This window comes from Melozone crissalis, unplaced genomic scaffold (assembly GCF_028551555.1).
Source record: "Melozone crissalis strain CALT ecotype California unplaced genomic scaffold, PUWL_Pcris_2 ptg000420l_1, whole genome shotgun sequence".
Classification (NCBI taxonomy): Eukaryota; Metazoa; Chordata; class Aves; order Passeriformes; family Passerellidae; genus Melozone; species Melozone crissalis.
Window position 1 is genome coordinate 494,060 of NW_026536150.1, and position 11,010 is coordinate 505,069.

Below are 11,010 nucleotides of genomic sequence, written 5' to 3' on the forward strand. Positions count from 1 at the left end.
TTATTTTGTATGCTACTGCCACTACTGCAAAGCCTTTGCTTTAGTCCTCAGACAATCCTATTACCCAAGTCAAAGTAACTCATTTTTCACCTACTTTAATTCAGTTCTGAAATTCATATACAGGGCAAGAGCAGGATAAAGCTTTTGTCTGTTTGAAAGTACAGCATAACTGATAGATTTTACATTTTTGTAATGGTGCTTCAACCTCATATACCCATTTGCTTGTTTAATTTTTAAGTATTATTCTGATTTTTTTGCCTTTACAACATTCTTCTGTGACTTCAAATTACTGTTGCCTGCAAATATAACTAATGTGTTAATCTTCTCAACTTTCAAATCACTCACATGACATAAACCCACTCAAAACCATTTATATTTTGATCTACAAAAACCTACTACATTTTTTTACTAACAAGTTCAGGTTTTTTTAAATTATATTTATGTCTGTGAAAATTTTCCAATCTCCTACTCTACTCAAAGCTATTCTAACATTATGGCGATTTTATGTAATTAAATTATTTTCCTGTCTGGTAACTTACTGTAGTTTACATACTTTTGTATTTATTGGAGACATACCAGAAAAAAAAAAAAAAGCATTTGAAATGCCAACAAACAAAATTTAACACAGAAAACTCAGAATTCATTAATGATAAAATATGTAGTTATGAAAGACTGCACAAAACTCATTCACTCACTGAATCACTACAGAGACTGAGGGATTTATGCAAGGTGCAATACATCCAAAACAATACAGCTCAGTTCAACACACCACATCTCACTGCATTAGTAGCACTTGTAAACTAAACCTACAGCTAAGCCATCTCAGCTCATTTACTCTTTATAAAATTACCTTTTCTCTTCAGAGCAGCTATCTTTGCCAAAGGACAAAGGGTTTATGTGGGCAAACGTACAGTATTAATCTACACATTAAGCACCTATTCTGGCAATAATAAAGATGAAGGTCCAGAATTACCCATTACAGACCGTAAACATGCTTGTTTACTTATTAGGATCTTTATAAAGCCACCATACAAACAATTTGTGTTTAAGAAAAGTCCAAGATATGATTCAGTTACTTCTTTGCAGGCTGACCAAAATATTTTCTATTAGTTTTGCAGTGACCTTTGTTATATGTTATTCTAGTGTCGGGGATACACATTTTAAAACTCCTCTTGACAATGTGATTAGAACTGTTACTATATGATTAAAACTATATGATTAAGCTCATTAAAACCAATGATGAAAGTTTCTTTAGATAATCTAGCATGTGGATTAATTTTATGATTGACATTTGTTTGCTCAAGAAGGTTTTTTTATTCATCAAAGACTCAGGTAATGAAAAATCTTTACATCTTTTAATTACACATTCCTGATAATATCAGCCTCAATTTCTGCATAGTTGCAATTTAGAATAAAACATGTTTTAATTCACTTCTTCTAAAGCGCAGTAAAGATTTCATCAGGTATTAGTGGCAAACACCACCAGTCCAAACCTACTTGGATGTTTCTTTTCAATAACGTGACTAGTAAGAATTGCCATGTGTAACAAATTTTTCTTTTGCTTTCTCAGTGTTTGTGTAGATGCCGAACAAAAAATTTAATGACTGCGCAAATGGTTTTTAAAATACCCTCAAAATTGAAAGATAACTTTTTTTAAAAGCAACTGCTGCTCAGACTACTGCTCATATTCTACAGTCGGTGAGCTGACCCTTGCAAGATTTCACATATCTGTCTCACAAACTGTTAATGACAGATAAAACACACCGCTGCAAAGAGCCTGCCCTGAGGTGACCCAGCAGCAGTCAGGCTGCTGCTCAGGCAGGCCTGGGCTCTGCTGGGCACTCAGAACCAGCCTCAGACCCTGTGCAGGCAGGCCTGGGCTCTGCTGGGCACTCAGAACCAGCCTCAGACCCTGTGCAGGCAGGCCTGGGCTCTGCTGGGCACTCAGAACCAGCCTGGGCTCTGCTGGGCACTCAGAACCAGCCTCAGACCCTGTGCAGGCAGGCCTGGGCTCTGCTGGGCACTCAGAACCAGCCTCAGACCCTGTGCAGGCAGGCCTGGGCTCTGCTGGGCACTCAGAACCACCCTCAGACCCTGTGTGCCCGTGGCCCTGGGCTCTGCTGGGCACTCAGCACCAGTCTGGGCTCTGCTGGGCACTCAGAACCAGCCTCAGACCCTGTGTGCCCGTGGCCCTGGGCACTCAGAACCAGCCTGGGCTCTGCTGGGCACTCAGCACCAGCCTGGGCTCTGCCGGGCACTCAGAACCAGCCTCAGACCCTGTGTGCCCGTGGCCCTGGGCTCTGCTGGGCACTCAGCACCAGCCTGGGCTCTGCTGGGCACTCAGCACCAGCCTGGGCTCTGCTGTGCACTCAGAACCAGCCTCAGACCCTGTGCAGGCAGGCCTGGGCTCTGCTGGGCACTCAGAACCAGCCTGGGCTCAGCTGGGCACTCAGAACCAGCCTCAGACCCTGTGTGCCCGTGGCCCTGGGCTCTGCTGGGCACTCAGCACCAGCCTGGGCTCTGCTGGGCACTCAAAACCAGCCTGGGCTCTGCTGGGCACTCAGAACCAGCCTCAGACCCTGTGTGCCCGTGGCCCTGGGCTCTGCTGGGCACTCAGAACCAGCCTCAGGCTCTGCTGGGCACTCAGAACCACCCTCAGACCCTGTGTGCCCGTGGCCCTGGGCTCTGCTGGGCACTCAGAACCTGCCTCAGGCTCTGCTGGGCCCTCAGAACCAGCCTCAGGCCCTGTTCGCTGGCAGCCCTGGCCTGGCTCAGAGTTCCATGGAGCCCCACGTACCTCCTCATGCAATCCAGCGCCCGGATGAAGAAGTCTTTGTGCAGCTGGTGCCTGTCCCTCAGGATGGAGCACTGCTCCAGCGTCACTGACATGGATGTCCTGTCTTTGGCACTCTTGCAGCAGGTGAAGCGCACTCCGTTCAGCTTGCGGCAAATCTGAAACACGGGCAGGCCCCACAGGTCAGCCCTTCCTTCCTACCGGGCTGCGCAGCCCTACAGCTCTGCAAGCCCAGCGAGGGCTTCCAGACAGCTACAGCACTTCTCAAGAAGAAAACATCTTCTGGAAGTTAGTACCAGTACACTGAATTCCTGAATTTGACATGGGACTTTCATAACTATAAAAGAAACAGTTCCTTCACCGTTTCCTCACTGAATGCAGCAGCTGCCCTGTTCAATGAAAGCTAAATTGTCTGAATATCTGATGAATGAAGATATGGTGACTCTTAACTCACAAACATGAATGTAGCAGACTAACTTCTTGTGAAGGTATGGAGTCAGACACATCTAACTTACATAGTTTTTATTTTCAACAGGTGAACTGTTCAATGTATGGCTCACAATTAATAAAGTTTAACAAATTGCTGCCATGGATTGTCTACTTTCACTTATACTTTGAAAAAGTTATAACACATAAAGGAAACATGACATTTTGGAGGATGATTCCTCCTCTTAGGAATCAATCTGTGGTTGTATCATTCCATTAGTTTATACTATGATTTCAAATGATATTTTACTAGAAAAAGAAAAATTGAAGGAGAGCTTCTGTGCCCAAATCTACCATTTCCCAGATATAACCTGTCCTGAGAAAAGGTAATACTTTGCTTACACCTATCCCTGGGGAATCACAGGTGTAATGGTACAAAACCTCAAAATGTTTGTGAGAATGCAGCAAGGCAATAAACTACAGCAGGAATCACAAAAAGAAACTTCCCGCATTGGCTATCATGGGAGAGCTCGCAGGATGAACTGGAACATGAACTGAAACATGACCAGTGTCAGTCCAGCAAATAAGTGTTTCTTCATCTAATGCTAATTGCATTCTTAGAAATTCTATTAAACAATAAATACTAATAAATTCTATAAAAATCAAAAAATACTTAGAGCCTTTAAGTTCTTTGTGATACCATGGTGAGGACAATCTCAAAAGTTTAATTTAGGGAACCAATTAAGGGAATCTTACTTAGAATCCAAAGAGGTACAGGATAGTGAAGGAGAACCTATGAGTGTTTCTTCCATCATATAATTGAAAATTTTAAAAGTTAAATCTGTTTAAAAATTTGAACAGTTGCACTGGGATTTAAAACAAGTACTATATGATAATCTGCTTAAATAATTATGTGAAAGAACTGTTTCATTGAAGAGATTAATTCTCTTTGCACTAGTATCTTTGGAAGCCCCCGATTCATTGGGGCTATTCGATGTGAATGAGTCCTAAAAAAATTTTAAAATATTAAAAAATCATTTATAAAAAAAAGTAAAAAAATCCCAGGTAATTATTCTGGATGAGTGATGGGCTCATATGTGGAATCTTGTACTTCCACTGCAATAAAAAAGTGATATTGCACAGCTACTGCACTGACAAAGTTTTCTTCTTACATCTTTTTCAATAAATAAATGGAATATAGAATAACAGTGTGTAGATCACTAGGACCAGAAATACACATTTCAGAAAGTTAAAGTAAGGGAACCAAGCAATCATGTCCCACATCATACCTCAAGGACACTAAAAAATTATTTTGAGTAATTTTATATTATCAAAGAATGGATATCAAACAAATCACTCAAATTCTAGCAGGTTCTACCAGTTTAAAAAGTGAGAAAAAGAAATTGTCTGCAAAAAACTATTACAGCACATCTGCCTCCTTTAACCAGTGAGTTTTCCAGTCATTTCCTTAAAATCCATTGCAGTTACAAAGTCAGCAAGCTTATGAAAATGAGTTTATGGTTAGTTCATCAATTTCTTTGAAACAAGAGAGCTCACCGTTGCAGCCAGCCACATGATTTCTACATTCTTTCTCTTTTTGGCCTGGATATTTTGATGAAGACTTTCTAGCAATCCCTTTAAATCATTTTGTTCTTGAAAATGTGGTAAACCTGGGAAAAAGGGACGAAAAAAGTTGCTCATTTTGATAAGGTTGGTCATATGATTGTCCCGACTAAAGAATGCTCATGGTAAAGAACAGGTCTATTATTTACAGCCTTGTTTTGGAACACAGGATAGAAATTACCAGCTAAATATTTAAGGAATAAGCAAACCTTATGTCTTTTGAGTATTGCCTTGTCCTCCCTAAGATCTTCACGTGGAAATTTGAAGGATCTTCAACCTTTATCTTATAAATGGATGGTGAAAAACAAAACCAAATCTCTGCTGTAGTTCTGTTCATCAGCTATTACAGACATTCAAAAGAAATCAGAAAAATAAAAAAAAAACTGAGTGTATTACAACCTGCTTTGATGGGATGATTATTTTTTAAAATTAAAGTAAAAAATTAGGGTTTTGTTTTCAAATTGAAACATCTAGTTTTTGTTTTAAAATATGCCTTAGATTTTTCTATAATGTAAGATAAGGGTTAAACAGCACTTAGTATCCCCTCTAAAAAGTAACAAAGTATATTTCTCCTGAAATTAAGTGGGGCTTTATTTTGAAGTAGAAAATAATTTCAAGTTTGCTTAAAATCCAAAAATTTACCTGCTTGTTCTGGGTATGGAATTTAAGTTGAAGTTTAATTTATCCTACATCTCCAGCAAAAATTCAAGAGTAGGCAATTTAATTTCCCCCTCTGTTTCATATGTATATAGAGGAGGGATTTTTCTAATGTTGCATTTATCCTTGCTAGTTCTGAAAATCAATAAAAACATGCAGAATCTGTTTTTTGAAATTATTTCTTCTCATGGTGGCAAAGTAAAAAGAATTTAAATCATAGTTATCACCAAATAAAGGGGCCAGAATCAAGTGGAACAAAGTGAAACTAAATTGATCAATGGATTTCTTCAAGCAGAGAAAGTAAATTATCCATCCAGTGACGGGAAAAAACCCCACAACCCAAGCCCCAAACCCAAGCCCAAAAACTTATACTCAATTGGAAGAATAAAAATGAGGGAAGTATTAATGAAGGTCAATATCCATTCTCCTAACGTGATCCAAGTTGGAATGATCCCTCTCATCAACAGGCTTTTACCTTTTACATCTAATAAATTCTGTAGTTTCCCTTATCCATGATTCATAGTAAGAAGTACTTTAAATCTATTCAAAAAGAACTAAGTTGCTCCAGTCATACTGTGCTGTCTAAAAAAACTCACAAACAAACAAGAAAAAAAGAAAAAGGGAGGAAAACGTACATCCAGAATCTGTTTTGCAATAATTTTTATGTGGATTGTTTTACCTCTGTATCACAAGCTCTGATTGTACATTAGATAATGTAGAGCACATAAAACCACATCACACTCTGCTAGACTATTACACTTATGGGTGCATCTGTTTCTTTAAAACAGAGAGCACAAAATGGCAAAGATGCTTTGAGATGATGCAAATGTATCACTAAACATTCTATTGCTCCCAGTAGCTTTCCTTTGGGTCACAGCAGAAAACGTGACATCTCAGAGGGATGACTTCAGCACAGGTACAGCAAGAGTCTCCTAATTCACAGTACTGCCAAAGGGGTTGCACCTTGACTGGAAATGATCAATGGCCTAAACTCCTTGGGTCCCCCACAGTACCAAACCACCAAATCAGGCTGATAAGGGGGAGAAGCCTGGAAATACCAAACAGCCTTTTTGTTTTCAGGTACTTACGTACTACTAAACAACTATCTTACGTTTTTGGACCCTTACTGTCTTAGTATTTCTATAAAAGCAGTACCATTTTGAGCTATATTTGGTCAGCATTTTTGGTAGGAACCTTGCTGGAAACATGCTCTTATTTTCAGTTTCTGCTAAAAGAATTTAAGAAGTTAACAAATGGGTAAATGACGAAGTGTATGTTCATCCTAAAGACAGAAAGTCAGTGGATGCTTAGTTACAAGCAAGACTATTATTGCCAAGGAGAAATACAGACACAAGAGGAAAACTAACAGCGAAGGTGGCAATACCTTTCAGGGAGTGGGAAATTGAATTCTTTGAAAGGGAATATATGAATGAGGCAGCAGGCCAGGGAGGCTGCCAAGGGTGGATCCAACAGCCTGGCAAATAGGGCTGCAAATGCTCAAATTCTGTTGGGCTTTTTGAGCACTGTTTGGAACTGACAGCTTTGGGAACACAGTCCTGCATTGATTTTGTAGCACAGATTTGGCATTATAGGAAATTATCTGGATAGGTGGGACAAAACCATCAAAAAGCCATCAATATTGAATGCCTCTCACGTGGCCCCAGCACCAGGGTTGCTGCCAGCCTTGTATGGAGGTTTGTCTTCCAGACGAGGGGGAACAGGAGTGGGATTAAGTCCTGCCACAAATGAACAAGTTTGAGAGCTTCCCTTTTTTCCCAGGGGGCTGGTTTAAAAGGCACATTTCTCCAAGGCAAAAGACTGACTCTGTATACTGGCAGGGAGCTACTGGGAAGGGCAGTGGAACCAAAAGATGCTTTATGTTCCACAAAAAATTGTATAAAGAAGAGACTGAGTTCTTAAAGGTAAAGAAAAAAAGCAAGAAAGTTATAATAACCAGAAAATACACGATGAACTAGACACAATTAGTTCTCAAAAGCCTTCACAGTCTGAAAGAAGTCCAGGAACTGTGTGGCTCACTAATAATCCTTCAGGAAGGCAGTACAAGTTTAAATTGTGTTGATGAAAAGTAGCCAATACTGTCTGCATGCAAATTTTTGCTTTTATAAAATAAAATCCATTTATGAGGTAGCAGATCTACCTTAGTCCTAACCTGCATGAGGTTAGTTTTTCGAGGATGTTTTCTTAGCAAGATTCCCCTCAATTAATCACCCAACTTATTGTATGAGTTTCTCTGTAGACATCCTGGAAATAAATACTAGGTCTGGGGGGGGATGGATGGGCATCCTGCCCATCATTTAGGAAGGGCTTTTGTTTCTGTCAAAATGATTAACAAATTAAAATCATCCTGATATAAGAGATAAACATGTATACATACGCATGTGATGTATTAAAGTTTTACATAGCATTTAAACATCAGGCAGTTAAATCTCCCACATTTGGGACTATAGTTTGGGCATTAAAACTAACAGGATTCGATTGATGCAGATGTTTTCTTCAGTCCTTGCTTCTGGCAATCAGAGTAACAGCATAGTAATGCTTATGTTTATAATACAGAAGTTCTACAGAAGTGGAATACAGGGCCTATTCCAATGAAACCTTGTCGTTCATATAATGATGATGTGGCTCATTGCTTGTATTTGATCTGCAGATTTCTCCATGGTTCACCAAACCTCAACATATTTTCAGAATAAGAACAGAGGGTATGACTGAAGCTGATGAAATTGCCCACCAAGTATTTATGTAAAAATACAGTAGGTACAGACTGTCCTCTACATGAAATATTAACAAACTTATTATTTTAATAACTTAAAATAGCTGTTCAGTTCATCATTCCTCTGTTTCATTTTCTCTGTAGTTTCTGCTGTGGCACAAGGCCTGAAATCACTCCTGAGACCAGCAGGGTCATGTACAGGTACAAAATGTTTAAATTTATGGAACAAGTTACGGGATTCTGCTAATATTACTGTCTTATAACCTTCTGCCTACTCAAAGCTTTTCAAACCGATTTGGACATTGCATTATTTTGTACTCACAATCAGGAGGCATTTTTTCTGTAAATAACTTGTAATATTCTTTGAGAAGCTCTAAGTTTTCCTGGTTAATGTTTTCCTGCAAAGTGGTATCTCCAAACCTATGAAAATACACAATAAATTATGAAAAAAACCCAAAACCCACAAACAACAACAAAAGATAAATTATCCTTCATAGTTATTTCTTTGCATAAAGAAATAACTTTGGTGCTAAATGCATTAGATTTTGTCAAACATGCAGTAGTTAAGTTCTTGTATGCTTTGGAATTAATTTTTGGAAACGAGATCATCGCTGATGCATACTTCTTCCAAAAGTTTATTAACAAAGCAATCTATTTACAAACATGCAATAAGGCACTTATTCTTTTCCCCTCACAAATCGTGAATAAATGGAAAGGCACTTTGGGGGAAGTCCAATTCCAAAAATTGGGTACCACAGGCAGAGAACACCAACTCTCCATAGTGAGAGTGCTGCTACTGCTTAAGCATACCAATTTCTGTAAGAGCTGGATAATATGGAAGTGACACAAGATGGAAGAGAAGCTTATCTACAAAATAACTGTAGCTATAAAAACAAATATCTTTCTCTCTGAGACCAAGATTTCTACAACAGCCACATTTCACATGCCAAGAAACTAAATCTCACGATACTACAGGAGATATGATTGTAAAGACACGAATGTCCCCATGACAATTAGGGCCAAAGTTTTGAAATTCATCTTCAGAATAGATTTGAAACGGGAATGGAGGAGTACAGGAAGAGAGGCATGGGCAGATAAGTGAGAAACTCAGAGAGAAGGGGACACAGATCAGAAGATACCAAATATGCTGCTAAATTGGGAACAAGGGAAGCAAATATTTCAACAGGCCACAGGGAGAAGATGTAACTACTTCCTTAGTAGCCATTGCTGCACTGTCACATGAGAACATTTCTTTTAAATCGGAAACATTCTCAAGTGTATTCTATCAAAAAACAAATTAAAAGATTTTTTTTCTAATAGAGTAACATTTCCTAGAAATTTGCCACAAAAGTGTTTTTATATTCTCAGGTTCTTTATCCCACAAACCCCTCCATGTTTTTAGCCATAAATCGTGTGTGGTGTTTTCAGTCTCAAAAACAAATGTACAACTTTAGGAGTTAAGCAGCATTTTGAATTAAGACAAAAGCAGACTGTAACTGCATGCATTAAAGCTGCTTCTGCATTGAACTTATTTTCTTGGCAGATATGCAGTTATTTTGTTTTCTCCTATGGCTTTCTTTGCACACAATGTAAAATGACCACTGGGAACAACACTTCCTGCCACTTCACTTGCAAGCCAGGCATCTTTTCATACCAACTCCTCTACAAGCCCCCAGGTAATCAGGCTATTTCTAAATGTTGTCAAATTTTTCCTCAGACTATTCATAACTCAGTCCTTCCTGCCTATCTCACTCGTGTAAGATCCCACCAGCCTGCTTCTTGCTTACCACATCATGTCTTACCTCTTATTTTTTGAGTGTCCCACTCAGAACTGTCATGACTGATTTTGTTGGTTTTGCACATTATGAGTTTGGCCACGTCACTCCTCTCAGCACTTTTCTCTTTATGTCATCAGAATAACCTATTTTCATTTTCAAGAAGTTTCCAAGTTCTCTAACCAGCTATCCAGCTCTTTCACAGTAAAATGCCAGATTTTACTGTCTTTAGATTCAGTCTATGTCTCCCATTTCAACTTTCTGCCTAAATTTTCTCACATACCACCACTCAACTTGGAGAAGTGTCCCATAAACATTCACAAAGCTACCTGATGACATTCTTTAGTAGACTTCTTTAAAAGACTGGGTTTACTTGGCTGTCTACAGTGAACAGGAGATAAAATCCTGTGGTGTTTAACTTCTTGCCTATTACCCAGGTTAAGGATTTTCACTGTCTCCCTCCATTACTCCAGCTACAGCTTTGCTATAAGCTTTTGGCTTAGAGCAAATGCAACCTCAAGATAAGCATTAGGTATTTTGGACGCTCTGTTAATAAAAGCAGCTAAAAGAAAAGAAGTTTTAACAAAGTAGCTGTCTGTATTGACATCTTGACTTCTACTTTGCAGTTTTAGCCCTGCACAAATGTGGCAATTTAACATGACTGACAGATACCCTTCTCTTGGAAGAGAAAATTAATACGTTGGTGAATCCATGACTATTATTATACTAATTAATTAGTTTCCAGCAATCTGTTGCAGAGGAGTACTAATTTCTCTAGCTTATCACTTGTTTGGTCTCTTCAAACCCATCTTCAAGATGTAAGAATTTTGAATTTTCAAACTTGTGTGAGAATTTCAGAGTACTGCATACAACCAAAATTCTGCATCTGAAATAGAAATCCATTTTGCACCTGTATCCAAGAGAAACATGGCACCAACTCTGTGAAACGGAGCCCTGCTTATGATCTTATCTTCATCTGGACTTTTTCACTGTTCTACATTGCT

The 11,010-nt window shown here is 38.9% G+C and overlaps 1 long non-coding RNA gene across 1 annotated transcript; it reads right to left on the minus strand.

Annotated features, from left to right (window-relative positions):
- Positions 1 to 2,896: 2,896 nt before the first annotated feature.
- LOC128950082 (uncharacterized) lies at positions 2,897 to 8,609 on the minus strand. Its single transcript, XR_008484311.1, has 3 exons — positions 8,554 to 8,609; positions 4,778 to 4,890; positions 2,897 to 2,952 (listed from the first exon to the last, which is right to left on the minus strand). It is a non-coding gene; the product is annotated as an uncharacterized LOC128950082 (long non-coding RNA).
- Positions 8,610 to 11,010: the final 2,401 nt, after the last annotated feature.